The sequence below is a fragment of the Canis lupus genome, chromosome 34, assembly GCF_011100685.1.
Source record: "Canis lupus familiaris isolate Mischka breed German Shepherd chromosome 34, alternate assembly UU_Cfam_GSD_1.0, whole genome shotgun sequence".
Lineage (NCBI taxonomy): Eukaryota > Metazoa > Chordata > Mammalia > Carnivora > Canidae > Canis > Canis lupus.
In genome coordinates, this window is record NC_049255.1 from 36625475 (window position 1) to 36646506 (window position 21032).

General features: G+C 44.1%; 1 protein-coding gene across 1 annotated transcript in view; it reads left to right on the plus strand.

Annotated features, from left to right (window-relative positions):
• FNDC3B (fibronectin type III domain containing 3B) overlaps window positions 1-21032 on the plus strand; it is a 339739-nt gene that overhangs the window by 73967 nt on the left and 244740 nt on the right. The window lies entirely within an intron of this gene.

Consider the following 21032-nt stretch of genomic DNA (forward strand, 5'->3'; position numbering starts at 1 on the left):
CTGGTACCTGAACACCCTGTATCCACTGTCGTACAGTCATACTTTGTGTCTCTATTGGGTCTTACTTTGCTGCCTGACTTATTTATATTACTTTCTTCTGCTTTAGACCATGAACCTCTCAAGAACAAAGAATATCTAATAGGTGCTCAGTAAATGTTTGCCGGTGGAACGCATGTCGCCCCTTCTTACCACGGATACAGTCATCTCCCTTCCTGACTCTTTAATCTCTCTCTGGGTCTTTTCCACCAGACGTACTATAGTATCTTTTACCTCAAACCCACAAACAACTATGCCTTTCCATCACCCAACAGAACAAGATGCTCTCCCCTGACTCTGCATCCCTGTGTAGTTACCACTTCCTGTCCCTGCCCCCCTTACCCTGGGTGTTCTCTGAGTAGAGCCTCTGCTTCCTCAGCTCCATTGCGCATCAAACCCAGAGTCTTCCCTTGCATCTTGTCGTCTTCCTCTCTCGAGCCTGTCAGCAAGGCCTGTTGGCTTTGTCTCAGGAGCATTTGCTGAAGCCGTAATTTGCCACGTCTACTTCATTTGCGCTGCTGCTGCTGGACTCCCAGGCCGGCATCTCTCACCAGGGTTGGACAGTCCTTCTCACTGGTCTCTTCTGCTTCTACTTTTGCCAGCAGAAGATATTTGCCATACAGAGGTCGTTTGAGAGAGTTTCCAAAAATATCCACATCAAGGGCACCTGGGTGGCTCAGGAGCATCCGACTCTTGGTTTTGGCTCAGGTCATGAGATCCAACCCCGCGTTGGGCTCTGCACTCAGTGAGGAGTCTGCTTGAGATTCTCTCTCCTTCTGCCACTCCCCCTGCTTGCACATGTACACACACTTGCTCTCTTTCTCGCTCTCTTTTTCAAACAAATACGTAAATAAAATCTTGAAAAACACCCACATCATGTCAGTGCCCCACTCAGAGCTGTCCTGTCACACCTGGAGTAACATCCAAGTGCAGGGCGGTGGCTGTCAGCCTTCTGGGTTTAGCCCTTGCCCCTTCATCATTCTCCCTGTGCTCTGCTCCCAGGAAGATCTCCAAAGTGCCATGAATAGTTTAAAGTGCAGCGTCTGGTCTCCCTTTTCACTAACTAAAAGGAGAAAAAACCCAAGGTATTCAGATGTGACTCAACTTGGAAAGCATCGTGGGACTCCGCTCAATCACCTAATTCCTGTTTGCATATGTACTTGGAGCCCTGAGACCACCTGTCCATATTTTTTAAAAATATTTTATTTATTTATTCATAGAGACAGAGAGAGAGGCAGAGACACAGGCAGAGGGAGAAGCAGGCTCCATGCAGGGAGCCTGACGTGGCACTCGATCCCGGGTCTCCAGGATCACACTCCAGGCTGCAGGCAGCGCTAAACTGCTGTACCACAGGGGCTGCCTACCTGTTCATATTCTTGCGCTCTATTTCTGTGTTTTGATGGTTTCTTCCTCATTGCTATAATTTGGTGTGCACAGAACACCCTTTTGTAGTTTGTGATCTCCAGCAGCCTTAGAGTTTTCTAATTCTCTCTTCAGAAGTAAACTTTCTTGCACCTACAAATGACCAAAATCTGAAAAGACTATGGACATCTTCAGGCCATGCAGCATGTCACTGCTCTCCGTGTCTACCTCAGCTCTAAGTAGAAGCTGCTTAATAATCTTAGTTAATAAAATCACATTTTTATATTTTATTTAGGAAGCAGTCTTTAAAGCCTGGAATGAGAAAAGCTGCTCATTTGTTTTATACACCATTGAATCTCAAACTTCTCAAACTGGCGCTATGTGTATTCTAAAAATCTCACTGGGGGGGCACTTGGGTGGCTCTGGTTGAGCGTCTGCCTTCAGCTCAGGGCATGACCCCGGGGTTCTGAGATCGAGTCCCACATCGGGCTCCCTACAGGGAGCCTGCTTCTCCCTCTGCCTGTGTCTCTCTGCCTCTTTTCTCTGTGTCTCTCATGAATAAATAAATAATTAAGAATTAAAAATTCTCATTGAAGGGAAATATTTGTCTTTCTAATCAGGTATGATTGTTCTAACAGCATGAACATTTATAGGTTAAGTTCCTCTTATTGGGACACAGTTGTTAAGTGGGCAGAGTGGTTTGAAAATAGCCATCTTAGCAGGGTCAACCCAAGATTTATCCTGCCTTGAGTTTGCCTCTATGTCCTTGTGCCTCGGCCTGGGCAGCAGCCTCTGTGCCTGACATTTTTCTTCTCTCCCCCTCCTCCCCCCCGGGGCTCCATCTGGGTCTCCCTCATTTCCTCTGCTCTTTCTTTTGGGCTCTAACATTTAGCTTTGACCTCGTATAGCAGTATCCTCGGGGGCCTTGTGTGGAACCTGGGCTAAGATGAAGGGGAAGACAGACCCAAGGAGCAAGCAAAACCAAAATCCATGGGAAAATACCAGGAGAGGAGGTTGGGAGAGAGGAGGCATGGGGGGTTAACCAAAAAGAACAAAGGCCAAAGGTCCAAAAGTCTGCATGAGTTTTGAGTACTTGCCTGAGACACTTGTTGGTATTTGCTGCCTCCTCTTAAGGGCCCGTGTGGTGTGATGCTCAGGGGATCTGTGTTCAAGGATCAGGACTCCTCAGAGAATGTGAGCTCTCCAAATGTTTTCTGTTTTTTTTTTTTTTTTTTTTAATTACTTTTCTGAGCATACTCTCAAGATTTTATTGTCTTCATAATATAACAAAATAGAAGCTTAGAACTAGATCTCTTGGCCCTTTCTCTTCTCATCTCCTCCCAGTTCAAAAGGCTTCATCTCTTTTAATTTTTATTTTTAACCAATCTCTAAACCCAATTTGGGGCTCAAGCTTATAACCCCGAGATCAAGAGCAGCATGCTCTACTGACTGAGCCAGCCAGCTGCCTCAGTTTGCGTCACTCGATAGCTGGCATTCTCTTAGTTCTGAAGTTGGGCCCAACACATCCAAGCCTAGCACAATCTTCTCTGTAGTTTTATCCTTTTTGCAGAAAATCGGCATAGTTAGGCCCACCAGAGCCACTGTGCTTCCTCTCCTAATGCCACTTTCGCTTGGGCATAAAGCGATCTTTGCCTTTTTTGTACTGTGCCATTTTGTGAGATTGGTGCCTGCCACCCTTCTTGCACAAAGCCTGGTGGGTTTTAGGACGTTCACCATGTTTGCAAGAGCACTATTGGCATGGAGAACTCTACTCATGCTTTGAGGCTTTCACTGTGCTGTGCATCGGAGGCGTTCATTACCTTTGCATCTCAACCAGGACCTGTGGAGACACAGGGTTGACCTCAATGAGGGACAACGCAGGCCCTGCCTGGCACACCCTTGTGGGGTGGGGTGACATTTTAAGGGAGGGTCTGCACTTGAACCACCTGTTGGATAATACCATCACAGAGAGCTGCCCACTGGCCACGGAACTATGCCTCTACATGTGTCAGGAGTATATATGGCGAAGCTTACCTTGTGTGTGTTTACAGCATCCTTAATACTTTGCAGCTGTGCAGAGGACATTCTAAACATTTCCGTATATGCAAAAGAACCACCACAGTCATGAGAAAGCTCTCCAGTCCCCCACAGGCCACCGCCTCCTCCCGATTTTTGTCCTGATGGTTTCTGGATTTAGTTAGTACAAGTTCTTGCCAAGATATGCTGCTCTGTTCTGGCCCTCTAAATAAGAGACTGTTAATTTTCATTATCCAGAGTCATGTTAAGTTCGAAACTTTGGTTGGTCATTTTATAGGGGTAACAGTGAAAGGATGATTCTTTCCTTAACATGAAAAGTCATCCTCATTATGAATGAAGATTAAGAATATATATATTATCAGCTAAATGAATAAGAACAATAGTGAACACAGTGTGGACAGAAGCAACTCAGCAGCTTTGCTTATTTAACAGCTTTATTGAGATATCCTCCACATGCCATGTAATTCACTTATTTTTAAAGTATACAATCCAATGGAATTTGCTATATGGTTGTGCAACCATGACCACAATTTTAGAACCTTCTAATCATGATAAAAAGAAACTCTGGTGCTGTCGCTTCCCAGTTCTTCCTTCCCCATACTCCTAGGCAACCACTAATCGACTCTCTCTCTGTAGGTCTTTTGCCCAATCTGGACATTTCATATAAATGAAATCCTGCAACATGGGGTCTTTTGTGTCTGGCTTTTTTGACCTAGCGTAGTGTTTTCAAGGTTCATCCATGTAATGGCATGATCACTACATTAAACCCTTTTTACTGGCAAGTGAAACTCTGTCACATGGGCCTATCACTTTGTTTATCCATTCATCAGTTGATGGACATTTAGGGTTGTTTTCGCTCTGGCTTTTATGAATAATGCTGCTGTGAACCTTTGTGTGCAAATTTTTGTGTGGATTTATATTTTCATTTCTCTTGGATATCTAACGAGGAGTGAAATGGAATAGCTGTATTTTGAATTATTGTTTTCTAAATAAAGTACCTCTGCTCCTCTCACTATAATTTCTCCTACCTCTGAATAGATCAGTGTAGCTAAATAAAGTTTTGCTTCCCTTCATATGCCTGACAATGTACTATGCTTGCCAGGTTTCCTGACCTGAGGTTTTGTGTATAGCTATATAAACCATAGTGAATGCCCATCAGCAATCAGAATATTGGTGTCTACATTTTCAGAACCTATGGTACATAAATTTAACTGTCTTTGGTTTTAGAGGTTTAAACAAAATAAAATAAAAAAATAAAAAGGTAACTGCTAGTTTGAAGAATGAAAAGAAAGAATAAATATCAGCCCAATTTCCAACTTTTTTCTATTGGTTTTGTATTTTATTTTTTTATTTAAAGATTAGAGAGAGAGAGAGCACGCGTGAGCACACAAGTCAGGGGGGAGGGGCAGAGGGCAAGAAACTCAGACTCTGTGCTGGGCAGGGAGCCTGATGCAGGGCTCTCCATCCCGCAACCCTGAGATCATGACCTGAGCTGAAATCAGGAGTTGGATGCTTAACTGATTGACTCACCCAGGTGTTCTTCTCTTGGTTTTAGGATTTTAATAATCTCTGAAGAAGAATTACAACAGTCACCAGTGTTTAAGTAAGGAAACCATTAAGTTAAGGACAGAAGTGTTAATGTAGACTTTACTGATTTGCTTATTTAATATGGGATAGTTATACCCTCCTGGAGGGTGGTACGTCTGCCACTTTATATTCTTGTACTGTTGGGGACTCTTCTCCTATGTATGTTCATTAGGGGACCAGTGGGGTAGGGAGAGAGTCAGATGCCTCTCCGTCCTACTGTTCTTAGAGGGCAACTAGCACATGTTTTGTCATATTTCTTACGTCGTCTTCATTTTTTTTTACCCTTTTAAGCTTGCAGGTATTAATTGCCAAATGAGTGTTCCTACTACCTCTTCTTCAGGAAGTAGATCTCCTTAAATGTAAACAGAAAACTTGTTTCTCCCAGCAGTTCAGGGTGACGTGCGAACAGGCTTGCCCTGGAAGCCAGAAGGTTAAAGTACCTCAGCCGTGTCCACAGTTCTCTTGACTTTGTCCCTGCCTTTTTATCAGCATTGAGCATGTCATATTATCAAGAGTTGAGGTTTTTTTTTTTTCCTCCTCCTTTTGTTTCTTTCCGAACGCCTCTGTTTCTCCTAGATGGAATACACGGCCAGAGATTTCCTGGAGCATTCTTTTGAGTACACGTTTCCAGACAGCACGTTAAACATATTAAAACTTTCCACATTCAGATGGTGCTCGTCATCGGCGTGTCTTTGACATCAAATGTGCTCCTCCTCCTAATCCAGTGACTTTTTCTCTTCGGGTTGATATCTTCTTAATAACTTTTTCTTGATGGCTCCCGTCTTGCATTCAGGAGTTCAAATCCTCTCACCACGCAGGTTTACTCTTTAAATATCCCTATAGCCACCGTGTCAGGGAGACCCAGAAGGCATTTTACAATCCGTATAGCGTAGACCAATGAATAAACAGTTCTTGGGAAGTTTGCCCAGAAGAAGAGAGATATTCAGATGAGAATGGGACTGGCAGTTAAAATAGAGGCTGTAGCTGTTATTGCTGAACATTATGTAATGGCTCCTTTTATGATAGACTCCTATTCAGAGGCTGGAGTTTGGGTTGAAAATGGAAAGAGGTTGGTCAGGTGTTGGGTTTGGCAAGCTCAGCGTGGGGAGGCTTGGTCTTTGGGCAGACTCTTTAGCATCAAGACGTATGAGAAGTATGTGGTTTGTGCCAGTGTTGTAAGAAAATGGTCATCGCAAACTGCCATCCACCTGCTGTCTGCCACTGACGCTCATAAAGGCCTCAGGTGCCCAGATGCTGTCATCTTCTTGTCTTCAAGGTTTGGGATGGAAAGGAGCGAGAGGGCAGGATTTACAACTGAATTTCAGGAGGCACTGGGTAATAGATTTGCTCATTTTCTTTTTTATTTATTTATTTTTTTAAGATTTTATGTATTTGAGAGAGCATGAGCAGCCGGGAGCCACAGATGGAGAGGGAAAAACAGATTCCCCGCTGAGCAGGGAGCCTGATGTGGGGCTCAGTCCCAGGACCCTGGGATCGTGACCTGAGCCGCAGCAGACACCTAACCCACTGAGCCACCCAGGAGCCCGATTTGTTCATTTTAATGAGTATTTGTCAAATGTCTTGCATGCAGGCGCTGTATTAGGTGCTGCTGGGTGTTGGCAACGCGAAGATAAATAAGACAACTGTTCTCACCCTGAAGGAATGAGCAGCCGAGTTGGGGAGCAAAACAGTGGCTTGCCAAAATACAAAGGCTGAACGTACACATACGTAGAGCCCCAGGAGAAGTGCTTGGATTGCAGGATGTGCCTTGGCCTGGGAGCACACGGGAGGGGAACCGGCGGGCGGGGGCCCAGGCCGGGTTGGGAGCGTCTGTGGGGAGGCTGAGCCTGGACAGGCACCTCACTTGCAGCCAAGTCTAGGGCTGTGGCTCAGCTCTGTGGATCATGTGACCGGTTTCTGTTTTACGAAGTGGGAGTGCTGTGTAGGGATAGCAGGCTCAGCGCAGAGCTCGTGTGAGTAGCACCCCAGACAGGCCGTGTCTGCACATTCTACCCTCTGTTCTCTGAACTTTGGCTGTTCAGCTGTCATCATCTTTTTTTTTTTTTTTTTAAGATTTTATTTATTTATTCCTGAAAGAGAGAGAGAGAGAGAGAGAGAGAGAGAGAGAGAGAGAGGCAGAGACATAGGCAGAGGGAGAAGCAGGCTCCATGCGGGGAGCCCGACGTGGGACTCAGTCCCAGGACCCCAGGATCGTGATCTGAGCCAAAGGCAGATGCTCAACATTGAGCCACCCAGGCTTCCCTTCTTAATGAAACTTTTTGTCCTGGATGCATCCAGCGTGGCTGTCCACCCCTCGAGGTCTGTCTGTCCCTCAGGGCTGCCGATCCCATAGAGATGCCGATTGCAAGCACCCCTCAACCAGAGCTCCTGGCCAGCATCACAGACAAGCCGCCTCTGCTGCTGAGGGGCTGCTTCTAACTGGAAATAAAAAGGTGTGAGTTTATCTAGGCCTGTGGACTGAGCTTACAGTACTCTCTGCCTGAGGTTTGCCAATTCCGCTCACTACAAAGGCTTCTGAAAAGTCATAGCCTCCGCATAATCTCTGTCTCATGAAGGAAAATGTTGATGCCATATTATCAGGGGGTGTTGTTATATGTGGCACCCACAATAATTACAACGTATGACATATAATTATGACAGCTCTGAGCTGTCTGGGTTGAGAGACACTTCAGAATTTAATTAGCCAAAGGCAGTAATAATACGAGACAAACTCTAGTCTGTAGCCTTCAAATGGTAGAAATTGAGCCGCCTTCAAAAAGGAGAGGATTAAGGAAAAACACTGGCATGGCAAAGTTGCGCTGCAAAATAACGGCAATTTTAAACTCTCCCGTGGTCTTAACATTATGATTGTTTTGAGCTAGACGGTCTTTCGCGCTGTGAACTCCAGGAGTAGGCACTGCGTCTCTTTTTCATGCTCTGCTTGGCGTCTGAGGTGGCGTTGGGTCAGTCCCCCAGAACGAGTGAAGGATGGCTGAAATGAGCAGTTAATTCATCTAAACCAGGCCTTGAAAACTGGCCACCTGTTGCATTTGTCACACAGGCCTTGTCCTCCTCCCCACCTCTGTACAGTTGATACAATTATGAAGAGAGATAATCAGGTGGTGGTACAAAGAGACTGGAAGCTTTACATAAAATTCTGGATATTTCTGTTAATCTGGAAAACCCAGCAGCTCCAGTAACACCGGGCTGGTCTGCCCGCGTGGCAACAGTTGATTGGCAAAGAGTGGCAGCTGCCCAGGCTAGACAGGAGCTGTACTCCGACCACTTCACTCAGCTTCTGCACTTGCCTGTGCAAGTGGCTGTCTGAGTTTGGCACCTGGAAACTGGTAACATTTTATCTTTGAAATCGAATTTTGTGGGGCGCCTGGGTGGCTCAGTCGGTTAAGCGTCTGCCTTCGGCTCAGGTCATGACCCTGGAGTCCTGGGATCGAGCCCCACATCCAGCTCCCTGCTCAGTGGGGAGTCTGCTTCTCTCTTTTCCCCTCACCTCTACTTGTGACCTTTTTCTCTCTTTCTCTCAAATAAAGAAAATCTTAAAAAAACAAAACAAAACAAAACTGCATTTTGTGCTCACTCTTCTCGTGTTTTATTTAGAGCAAAAATGTTTGGTTTTTCAGGCATGCTCATTTGTGTCTCATACTTAGGATTTTAAGCTTCTTAGTTTTCTACTTGTGGCTTGTGAAATGAACTGGTGTGGGCTCTGGTTCATCTGGCTTTAGTTGGGAGGGTTTCAATTATACGTCTTACAAGTTAGGGCCCATGTATTGTTTCTTTTGGCCTCTGCTTTTTAGTGAACAGAATTTGAGCCCCCATTCGGTGCCACATTGAGCACTCACTAAAGCTTAGGAAAGGCAGGAGGCGCCTTGCTTTTGCTGTTTACAGACTAGTTGGGGGACATTAAACACAGATGCAAGCTATCAGCGTTCCAAGGGCAGAGATGCAAATACTTGTGTTTATGATCTCGTTTTAGAGGCTCCGAGAATTGAGAATTCCTTAAATACTTCCTGAAACAGATTTTTTTTTTTTAAAAGCAGACTTTCCCTGGTGTTACCTAGATGAGGCATTTAATACCATTTGTATCTTAATTTTCTCTTTAGAGTAAGATGAACTGTGATGGTTTCCCAGCCTCTAAGGTCTGTTTACTTTTGATGTGTATTTGTCCTGTTAAAATGTGATGTGACTTGCTGGATCTCCTAGCGCAGTAAAAATAATAGACACAGAGGAAGGAAAGATGGGACAGTTCTCCATTTACATGTGTCAAGACATATATGTTTGCATACAAGCGTTTTCACATTGGTAGTCTTTTCTCTATTTTTGTTCAAATGATTGATTTTAAAAATAAGCTCATATAGAAATGATACATGTTCCACTCCAAACAAGACAATAGTGTGCAAACTGTATAAAATTAGTAAGATGAATCTTTAAGTTCAAAATGCCTGTGTGTAAAGTAAGCAGCCTGCCGAGGAGCCAGCTGCTGGAGCAACAGTATTTTATCAAGGTAATTCTGGGTTTAGCTGCCTTCAGAGTACATTTATTTCCCCGTTTAAATTGGGATTGGCCAGAACTAGGTGCCTCTTAGTAATTTTCCAGTCAGCTCTACCTTGAGAATAAATTGAAGCTGAGCTCTAGTGGGCCTCCAGAAAAAAGCGGAATTCACGGGCCACTTTAGCGTTAATTCCTATGTCGGTGTTGCTTCTCAGCCCTGGGCCTTTTTCCTTAATAGGAGACCATCAGATCAGATCATTGCTGAGAGGGAATGTGTTTTATGGGCAGCAGGTGTGTTTAGCACGATCATTAATTAGAATAATTTGACCCTGCCTCTCCTAGATCCACTCTTTATTGCCCATTCCTTACCCCTTTGCGGTAGAGTAGGTTTGCATTTGGATAAAATGGACAGCCTGCATTTAGAAAATTACTTCATTAAAGGTTTCTGCTTGGCAAATAATTGGGCAGTTAAATGGAGACAGCACAGAGCTGGAGTTAACTGTTCTAGCTTTGGGGACAGGTTGACTAGAAAGTGTGTATCAGTAAAGCTGCCATCGGGGTTCCATTCCTATTGTTTTCAAGAAATGGAAATTAAATTATGTGAGCCAGATCTTAGATTTGGAGAGAAATGGACTTGTGCTTGTTACCTGGTTATGTTTCATGACTTAAGTTTTTAAGAGGTGTAGAGATGTTCTTGCGTTTTCTAAGGATTAGAAAAATTCAGCATTGACTGAAATGTATTACTACTTCAGACAAGTTTCTTTGGTCTTTGTATTGGATTGTTTTAGTTCTTGGGAGAATGAAACCTTGACAGACTGAATCGTGTGCTTCGTTTAGTGATGTGGTTTGGTAGCTGAATTGGTCAGAGTCATGCACCTCATACATCTTTTCTGAGTTCACCACTTTTTTCCCCAAGATTTTATTTATTTATTGTAGAGAGAGAGAGAGCGCGCAAGCACGTAAGCTGGCAGAGGAGCAGAGGGAGAGGAGAAGCAGGCTCCCCTCTGAGCAGGGAGCCGAAGCGGGGCTTGATCCCAGGACCCTGGGATCATGGCCTGAGCCAAAGGCAGGCAGACGTTCAACCAACTGAGCCACCCAGGTGCCCCTGACATCACCATTTTAATGTTTATTTTGTATTGTCAGAATGGGTCTGTTTAAGACCCATCTTATTGTACAAAGTCCATATAAAAAGCGTCCTCAAAAAAATGGCTATTTTTAATGTATTTGGTGACTTTAATCATGACTGAAAATAAAAGTAATATAAATATGAATATAATATGAATTATGAAGGAATAGCATCCATATTTTTCTTTTAGGGATTGTGAAGGGAAATTGGACCTTAGGCTTTATATACCCTGTCTGTGAATAATGCCTGTCTTAAAGACCCGGGGAGTCCATTGAAGGTAGAGTTGGGTGATGGAGGACATTATCCCTTAATAGATGAGTGTTCACAACTAGTTTACTTTTCAAGAGCCCCCATTGTCTCATTTTTAAAGTGTTTTTTCTCAGGGTCAGGCGCTGAAGAGTTTTCCCATTTTTTTTTTTTTTTTTTAATCAACTGCCTCTGCACATCCTGCTTCTTCAAGCGGCCTTGGAACTTAACAGAGCCTCCCATAAGGAGCCTTGAGGACAGGCCCCACACCAGGCTGTGTGCTCCTCCTTTGGAGGGAAGCAGTGACTCATTTTCTGACCATTATTGTAACACCAAGGGGAAAAGATTCTATAAGGTTGCCTCTTCCAGGGCAATGTAGAAGGTTGATTAAAGGTCAGAGGTTTGACATTGAAAGAATTCCAAATATCTGAGTTTTTGGCATTTACCTCAAACCTCAATGTTGTTACTCTGTTAGCTTGCCGATCACCAGTGGGCTTTTGGTCTCCACTTTTAGTTGAGTGGTTATTTGTGGGCTTGTAAGTTGGGTTGTTGGAAAGAATGGCTATTGTTTGATATTTTGATTCCTTTTGTTCCCTCTGTGGTGGAGGGAGTGAATAATAACTGAGGGCTTATGAGGTGCTAGGAATGGTGCTAAGCACTTATATACATCATTTCATCCAGTAATCACACACCCCATAAGGTGGTGATCATTTTTACGGACAGAACCGGAGGCAAGAAAGGTTAAGTACTTGCATCTGGCAAATCACAGAACTGGGATTTGAGTCCATGCAGAACCTACCTTCCAGGAAGGGTGGGGTTGCTTGGGTTAAGCATATTATATTGTCTTGTTCAGGTAAACAGTTGGGAGAGACTCTGGGGACTGGGTTTTTGCCTGATAGTAAATTATACAGTTCGTTGTGAAGAGTGTTCCTGTTCTGTCATCTTCCCAGTAGCTCTGGAAGGTGGCAGTGATCCTGGATCTAGAGCTTCTGAAAATTGCCGACCAGGTGGTAGTGGTGGAGTCTGAGGCCTGGAGGCGTGGGTTGAGCTTGGAGGAGGAGCTGGGGGTGAAGTCATCCGAGGCCCAGGTCACCAGAGCTCCTCCCTTTCTTTCCTTGGGGGAACGGTTCTTTCCTGGAGATTCCCCCCTGGGGTTGTCAGCAACTTCGGAGAGACAGAGCCTGAGCCCTTGATGACAAGGAAGGGAAGCAGGGGTTCCTTGTCCTAGGGAGGCTCACCCCGGGAGCTAAGGAGATGACCTTTTTGTCTGCCTGCTTTTCCTCCCAAGCCCCGCCTTTCATTTCCATTCAAAAATTACATCAGCCCAGAGGCAGAGTTTTTGTGTCTGGAGAAGTCTAAAAACTTATTGTAAGACTTGAACCTATTAGGTTGTTTGTTTTCCATTCTGCGTTTATAATTATGTCTCTCAAGTAATGCCAAAATTACAAGAGAAAAAAACCCACCCTAAGTTTATCCTTCAAAGGGAAAGAAAATGGCCCCTCTGCTGCTTGGGCACTTCTTAAGCCTCCCACCTCGGCTTCTGCTGGCTTCTGCTGGCTCTCCGGGCGGCTGCAGAAGTGAGTGTCCCGCAGCATTTGCACCGCGAGCCAGGACACCACACCCGTTCGCTAGCCAGTTCCTCGTTCCCTTTGTTTTAGATTGATGAAGGGCTGCTTGGACTTTGTCTCTCCTCAAGATGTTAATTATATGTTTCAAAATCATGTGTTCTGTTAAAAATCACTTACGCATAGCCTTGGAAGGAGACGCAGAGGCCGGGGGTTGCTTCAGGGGTGCAGAATATTGTTTTGGAGGCCTTGGGAAATAAATCTTAAGCGTTAGTTCATTTACCACCAAGACATATTTAGTCAGTGTATATAAACAAAAGAAGTCACAGTGTGCCTGGACATTATTTGTCCCAGATGGAGTTTAAACTTGGCTCATTCTGCTGCACTGATGTCATGGTGCACAGACTGGCCCCGAATCAGAGCTGTGCACAGAACCCGCTGTGTGCTAGTGTGTGCCGAGGGCGGGGGCAGGCGGGCAGGGGCTGGCCGGAAAATCTTTGTCACATTTTTCCCTTCGTTGTCTGCAGAGACTAGTGTCAGCCCTGAATTTGGACTTGGTGCAGAATGAGGGAAGAATTGGACTAATCCGTCCATTGGTACAGCTCGGTATGTGTGCGCACCCAGGGAGAGCCTCATTCCAAGCCCGGGAGGACGAACGTGCGCCCAGCTTTCCAAAAGCTTTGCTTGCGGAGCTCTGCTACCAAGATCTAGAAAGGAAAATCTTAAAGCATTACATTTTTGAGGAGTGCTTGCAGTCTGTTTGTCTTGAAACCTTAAATCTGGACAGCTTCTTTAAACTTTTTAATGGTCATAAGTATCCAGCTGTATGATTCTGTTTTCCTGGAATGTATGGTGGATAACCTCTCAAGCTACTTGCTTAAGTGTTTGAAAAGGCAAAGGCCTGATGCTCCTTGGAGGGTCTGGCCAAGTTGAATTCTTCCTGTGTTCTTGGAGAAGGCAGCTGATGGGTGAAGAAAAGGGTTTCCTGGAATTCTGAATAGTTAGTAGGAAATTTCCACCTACTGTGGCATTACTTTATCACTTTTTGTTGCTGACTTTCGTTATGATAATCTTAATTAGACACATTTCCAATTAATCCAAACTGTTATGTGGATGTAAAGGGCTTAGATTTCAGAACTTCTGTGAATGGATTCCAAAGTCACTATTCTTGCCCGAATCCACGGAAGCTGACCAGACACAGGAATGTGAATGAGTTGGGAGGTGAACCTTTAAGGAAAGCCAGAATGTGTCTCAGAAAATCTGGTCAGAGGTGAGAATTGGCTGGTTTTAAGGTTGTGGGTTTTGTTGTTGCTGCATTTTTTGTTTGTTGAGGCCTTTTTTGTTTTTTTTTTTTTTTTTTTTTTTAAGAAGATGAAACAAAGATTCCTTTTTTTTTTTTTTTTTTTTTTAAACCTACTCTCCCTTTAGAGGCCACTTTTTTCTTCGAGATTGGTCCCCGGTAGAAATTTGAAGAAAAAGAAGCACTAATAGTTGTTTATTGAGCACATATTACATCTAAGGCCTAATGCCAGGGCTGCATTAGGGTTCCTTTTTTCTCTAAGTGCACATGTGAGGTATTCTCTCTCTCTCTCTTTTTTAGATGAAGGCCTATGGAGATAGAACATTAAGTGCCCTGTAAGAGCAGACCAGGATTCACCTGCTATCTGTCCGATTTGCGTTTCTCACTGTATGGCTTGGTTATCTCTGTTGATTTTTTTTTTTTTTTTTTTGGACTCTTATTTTATTTTTATTTTTATTTTTTTTAAATTTTTTAAAGTTTTTATTTATTTATGATAGTCACACAGAGAGAGAGAGTGAGAGAGAGAGAGAGGCAGAGACACAGGCAGAGGGAGAAGCAGGCTCCAAGCACCGGGAGCTCGACATGGGATTTGATCCCGGGTCTCCAGGATCGTGCCCTGGGCCAAAGGCAGGCGCCAAACCGCTGCGCCACCCAGGGATCCCTTGACTCTTATTTTAATTTCAATTCATTTTTGACCTAAAAGTAGCAGAGAGTGACCTAACTACTCAATATTTACAATCTAGCATGTTGTTTAGAAGACAGCTCTGGCCTGAGCTCCATTTAATTTTATCTCAACATCTAGCATGGGAGGAAAAGACGCTTAAACACGTGGAAGAAATATGTGCTGTTGCATACTCATTTTTAAAAAATCTTTGAAGTGCTTAAGATTGGCTTTTTTAAATTTAAAGATGGTGTTGTAGGTGGTATGGTTTTATCTAAAATTGTGAGTCCTTTTCAAACCTCTTTGTGTATGTACAGTATGATAAAAGGCAAACTCTAACTTCGGGATTTAAACGATGAATTAACTAGTTTGAAATGGAATTATTGAAGAATCAGAAAGCCAGTGTTTGGGGGATATGATTAATTTTGGACCCTTGGAAATGAGTAATGGGTTCTCCTTGACTCCTAATTAGATCTGGTTTCCCAGTATCCTACAAGTCCTCTGTTCGCAGTGTGCAAACCCATCACAAGTGTGGTAGGTGGACAACATAATCTGTGACTGCTCAGTGAGTTGACTAGATACAAAGGAAGGGAATGCTAGATTGCCTGTTGAATGCTCTTGGGCTTAGCTTTTTAGAGTAAGGGTCAAGAACCCGAAGAGAAGAAATAAACGACAGAAGAAGTTGAGGAGGCACGAGCCAGGGGCTGACTATGGATGCCTGTCAATGGTAGCAGGGTGGAAATGGAAGTGGCGGAGTCACAGAGAACAGCACTAGAGTGACGGGAAGTAGGAAAAAAAGGAAGTAGAGCTGTAGACACTACAATGCATCCATAATCTTAGAAACTTCAACGTTGGTAAAGAGGTAGGGCAGGACTTGTCCGCAGCAAACCCTGGGACCTGGCTCGCACAACCTTTGCACAACACGATCCCTGAATTATATCAGAAGTGGATTTTTTTCCATTAATGTCTTCACTGGTCTCCATGTGCTCAGTGTCTCCCATCTCAGTTTGAGTTTCTCCTTGCTCTCAGTCATTTTAGTAGTGTTGCTTTCCCACCGGGAAGGACTGCTGTTCACAGGATTAGGTCCAGGCTTCTAAGTGGGGTGAACAAAGGCTTTTCCTAGGTATCCCTGCTCTGCAGGCTCACCTGTACCCCTCTGTGCCACACGTATGCCTCTAGGGCCATGTCGGGACTCTAAATACATCCTCCCGTGCAGGCCTCCGTGCATGCGTTTGCTCGTGCAATTGTTCTTTTGCTTATCTGTTTGCAGTCTCTTGCTCCTGCCTTCAGTGTCCCTCCCATCTGTGACTTTCTCTGATTTCTCAGTGCTTTCTTTGGTGTCCATAGCTCTTAGAAGCCAAATAGTCATATGTCATTACAATTAATTGTATTTTCTACCCTTGTACCAGCACACAAATAAGTAGGATGTCCTCTTTCTCATCTTAGAATCATCAGTGCTTTATAAAGGGCCTGACACATAGTAACTACTCAGCAAATGTTTTCAAAAAATCAAGGCTTCAATAATTACATTGGGCTTTGATTTGAATAAGTTTAATGGATGGAAAGTCAAGGGCTGAATAAGTAACAACATACTGTACAGTGGTGGGGAGGGAGAGCATTCTCTGTTCTGTAAAATCCTTCCCAAACCCTGGAATATGACCTATTAGTACTCCCTTCTGATTTTATGTCAGTGGGCGTAAGCCACCAGGCAATAGTAGTGTTAATTTTAAGCAATTGAAAAAATAGAGTAATATAGAAAAGTTAGCTCTGGGGATGCCTGGGTAGTTCAGTCGGTTAAGTGTCTGCCTTCAGCTAAGGTCACATGATCCTAGAGTCCTGGGATTGAGCCCTGCATTAGGCTCCATGCTCAGCAGAGTCTGCTTCTCCCTCTCCCTGCCATTCCCCCTGCTTGTGCTCTTTCTCTTCTCTGTCAAATATCTAAATAAAATCTTAAAAAAAAAAAGAAAAAGAAAAAGTTAGCTCTAGAATATTTAATGACAGAATAGTAGGGACTGATTTCCTATCAGAAGGATGAGAACATTCTTTGTGGGTACATAATTTCTTGATTATGTCTTAGGGGGAAGAACAGTGTTAACTGAAGGACATGGCCAACATGGAAATAGGTTTAAAAGATATTGGAATATTGGGACTATAGGCAGTTAAATGTTTCTTCACTGAACTGACCTTGAGATTCTGATAGTTTGTTCAGGTTCAATGCATAGCTTACCAGAGGTGCGTGACATGAAGTACCACAGCAGCATGGGTCATATTACTCCTCGTTAGCCAGTCAAAACTAGATATGGGGTAGCTGGATCTAAATGGTGGGAGACATTTTAGAATCAGTGTGCAAACCATATTCAAGGTGGGGCTGGTTAGGTGAAAAGCAGTTTAAACTGCTCATTCCCTGTGAGTGTGTCCAGAGCCCAGCCTATGGGCATGGGGTGCATTGATGGAAGTGAGGGGTAGAAGAAGTTGTATCTCATTTGGATAGTTTTTTTTTTTTTTTTTTTAAAGATTTCATTTAGAGAGAGAGAGAGAGAGAGAGAGAGAGACAGTGGGAGCATGAGTAGAAGCAGAGGGAGAGAGAGTGAGAACTTCAAGCAGACTCTGAGCTCTGGGCTCAATCTCATGCCCTGAGCTGAAGTGAAGATTCACATGTCCAACCGACTGAGCCACCCAGGCATCCCTCACCCGATGGACATTTTTGAGAAAGATTAACCCTGAAGTGGTATTGACAGTAACCAGATTTTGTTTTCTGTGAGCATAATTTTCAACTAAAGGAAAAGAAAGAATTATATTTTTGGTGAAGAGCTATGTGAAAAATACATTTAATAAAACAAAAATTAGTGAAGTAGATGTCATGGTGCTTCAAGTGCCCAAGGATATTTGGTAGCTGTTACTTTTAGCAAGGGAAAGCTTACATAGAATTTTGGTCTTTTAGATTCTTGGTTTTTATCTTGAAAGACCTGTAGTTGAAACCTTAGACTCTGGCATTTGTGGCTCTCTTAAAAGAGGCTTTTAACCTACATTTGGCCATCTATATTACATTTTGCATTTTTTCCATTTAAGTTAAGGCTATATTTTTATTCTTAGCAACTAGCAGCTCTTTTTTGTAATAGAATCTCTTTATTCAAGGCAGTGTACAGTTAAAGTAGCAATGTAGGACTTGTTACAAGCTGCTATTGTATTCTCTTTATAGCCCTTACCACTATCTATAAATGTTTTCTTTTTGTTTAAACTCTACACCCACCCTTCCCCTGCACTACCCTTCTTCATCCCATGTAAGTTCTGTTCATCAGCCTGAAGTGGGCCAAACTGTATTATCTAACGTTCTATTCCTAATGTCTGGCCCGTTCTGGTCTCTTACTGATATTTGCTGAATTAATAGAGATGTAGCAGTAATTCTTCTGAGGATGCTTGTTTCATGAAATGGACTTTTTGAACTCTTGAATTCTAGATTTTCAGCAGGCAGTGGCATGATTTCAGTGCATAAAAATGTCCTCCCTGGTTTGTCTGATTTCTCTTCCCTTGGTTACCTATTAATCCATTCTTGTCTTTTTTGTTAATGATGGGTGACTTTGGGAAGCATAGAAGCTAGAGATGCCATTGTCCCCGGAGCCCTCTTTTATTTTTCTTATGCCTACTCTTGGGCCATGAGAAGTGGCATCTAGTGATTGTGATAGTCAGTGATTAGCAACTTGGTGCATCTTAGGGTTCGAGTGGAATTCAAGGACTTGGCAAGGATTTTATGAGAATAAAACCTCCTCTGTATAAAAGCCACTGTTGGTTGTTAGTTAAGGGTTCCCTTACCACCTAACTGTCATATTGGGAATTATGGGCTCTGGCTCAGGGAGTGGGCTTGCATTTCTTAGAACAGAACTCGTCCTCAGAGCCTGCCTTGGAGACATGCCTTTGACCCAGGGAAGTGAGTTCTCTCCTTATAGCTGTTTATTAATGTATCTTCATAAAGAATTGACTCTGAAGCCCATGCCTGTCAGAGGAGGGAACCTGGGTAATAGAGCAGAGTGTGCATTTTGGTCAGATGGGGCTGGATTCCAGTGCTAACTCAGTCATTTTGTAGTTTTGTGACTTTAGACCAGTCATTTACCCTCTAGAAGCCTCAGTTCCCCATCTATATAATCTATATAATAATACCTCTCTGGCAGACTGTAGGGATTTAGTGATAACTGTTATTTATTATATAAAACCTAGAAAAAAAGCTATTGAAAGGAGTTGATAAAGTAGCCTGCATCATTCTGAGTTAATTTTAGAGATATGTAATGGTCTTTTGAGGGCAACGACTTTTGAAACTTACATTCTTTGGAGAAATCAGAATATTAAAAATTTTGGATCTTTGGAGTGTTCTTGCTCCTTGCTTTAAACTGAACAGGTCCAGGGGCACCTAGTTGGCTCAGTTGGAGGGTGCGACTCTTGATCTCGGGGTTGTAAGTTTAAGCCTCATGTTGGGTGTTAAAATCTTTAAGAAAGTTAAAAAAAAAAAAAGCTGAACAAGTCCTCATGCCCAGGAAGAAACAAAACAAGACTGTTTGTCCTATTGCTGTAGACTGAGCAGCAGCTTCACATACCACGCGTGTCCCCTTGCCGTGACCCAGGGTGTAAGTACTTTTGGAGGCTTCCTGGTCTTGTGTGTGTGTTTTTCCTGCCAGCTTTGGAGTCAGGCATCAGGTAGGACGGGTGAGCAGATGAAACCACCAGTGGTTTTCCATCTTCTAGTACCTTTCTATTTTACCCATCACATTTTAATCTTGGGACATTTCCTTTGTGTATGTTATTACTATAAAGATAATTATTGGTTATTTGAAGCTCATCTTCTCCTTTTTCCTGATTTGGAGCAAAGAGAAGGGACTCGAAACGTATGATGCCCACTATTCTAGTTTGCCTGAGACCAACTCTAGTCTCTAGCCCAGACACCAGGGTCTCAAAGGTGTGTACTGATGGATGGTTTGGGCCTTCAAGGGCCTGGGTAGAGCTTGCCAGGATTTCTCTGGAGTTTGGGCATCTGGAGTGTGCATGTGTATTACCAGAAAAAAAATGCTATTCCTCCTCTCATGTAATCAGAAGTCACTTTTTAAAAGGTACTAAGTATTCTTGGGGCACCTGGGTGGCTCATTCGTTTAAGTGTCTGCCTTCGGCTCTGGTCATGATCTCAGGGGTCCTGGGATTGAGCCCCACTCCTGTTCCTTGCCCAGTGGAGAGCCTGCTTCTCTCCCTCTGCCTCACCACCCCCTGCTTACGTTCTCTCTTGCTCTCAAATAAATACAGTCTTAAAAAAATTATTAGATATTCTTCGATAGACTCCGTCCTTATGTGGAACTAACTCTTCTGCAGCTTTTAGGTTGTATCGTTTGTTCCCCCTAAAGATAATCCGTTGGATAATCATAAATCTGGCTGCCGGTGAGAAGTGTTCGTTTTTACCTACTACAGCGAAGAGTAAGACAAGCCTCACAGCGTGTGGCAAGTGGAGGAAGCTCCAAAAATGAAACAGGATCCCCTCTCCTGGCACAGTTTAGGTCTTGATTGTCTGGCTGTTGGATTTAACTTTTAAGAAAACTGCAGCTGTAACATTCCATCCTTAGGCAGCCCCGTTCTCCCCACAGAAGCTTCTGTGATGGACACATACGTGGCAGGGCCTGTCTGGTCAGGGGGCTGGTAATATTTTATTTGAGGCAGAAATTAGGAATTTGCCTCCAGGAATAATCTTAGATAATCATTGATCTGGTTAATCAGGCACCCGTGATTTCAGTCGGCAACTGGAGCTTTCCCCTGCCTCGTCTACCAGGTAAGAAGCGGGTTAGAGCCGCAGCTTTAAGGAAAGGCCGGTTCACGCCTGTTGAGCGGCCTGGTGGGGCGACGCTCTCGCCTTGCTGTGTTAGCCTTTTGCTTAATTGCGTGAGTTCTACCTCTTATTTTATTGCTTAAGACTTTGGAATAATGGTCACTTCCTGTTCATTAGGTTTTGACAAACTTGCCTCTGGCTATTCTGGGCTGTGGCTGTGGCCCTGACACGTTGGCCACCGAGGTGACAAGCAAGCGTAGCCTGAGGTTTGCTCCTCTGACTTGATGAACGCGGTTCTGTTTCAACATCCCTGGGGAAGGACAGTCTATCGGCGGCTGAAATCGTCCTCCTCCGACGAGCCCCAGGATGCGGCGGGGATTGTTTTAATGCTGACTTTGGAAAAGCAGGAAATGCTCGCGAGTGGACCCCCCCCCCCCCAAAAAAAAAACGATGATGATGATGATGAGGTCTGGACGGTGATGGGCTGTCTTCCGCCGTGCAGTTATGGGAACTGGTACCAGCTCTGTCTGACCAGGCGGTGCCGCGGGCGCTTCCTAGGGCCTGTCGTCAGGTCGAGCGCACTGGGCTGCTGTGCCAAGACCTTATTTTCTGGCCCTGGCCCGGCGACCTCCGGGTGACAGAGTGCTTTCTTTGAGAGCAGGTCCAAGCCGGGAGGAAGGCACCTTGCTCCATGACGGCTCTGGCTCTTGCGAGGAAAAATGGGTATCGGGACGCGGGAGACTTGCCTGGTTCCTGCGGCGACTCGGGAGGTGACAATCTGGTTGTCACAGCAACCCGGCAGCAGGGAA